Below are 460 nucleotides of genomic sequence, written 5' to 3'. Positions count from 1 at the left end.
TCCTAGAACTTGCAGGGTACCAACTGAAGCTGATGGATAATAGATTCAGGGCAGGCAAAAGAAAGCATTTTTTTCATTCAGTAAATTTGTGGGATTCCCTGCTTTGCATACTAAAGATAGCACTGATTGACTGGTGCCCCTGGCATTGCAAAGAAACTTCCTCTTCCCCGATTTTGGAAGCTGTTTTGCATTACTAAAATATTTTGTTGCTGTTAACATGATGTACCAATGGGTTACCTATACGTTTCCCTGACAAGGAAAACAGCAACTCCCCAGGGCCATTTCAGCTTCGGCAAATGGCATGGGAGTGGCTTAAGCTCCCTGTCTCTTGTGTCACAGTACCAATCTGTATCGGTCCCCCATGCATCAGAAACTCCCGGCACACATCTGCTTTCCAGTCCCACTGCAGTGGCCCTCGGTCTCTTTGCTCCTCCAGAAAAAGCCAGTTCTCCGAGTGAAA

The sequence above is a fragment of the Gekko japonicus genome, unplaced genomic scaffold, assembly GCF_001447785.1.
Source record: "Gekko japonicus isolate JY-2015 unplaced genomic scaffold, Gekko_japonicus_V1.1 scaffold144, whole genome shotgun sequence".
Taxonomy (NCBI): Eukaryota; Metazoa; Chordata; class Lepidosauria; order Squamata; family Gekkonidae; genus Gekko; species Gekko japonicus.
This window is presented reverse-complemented; position numbering follows the sequence as displayed.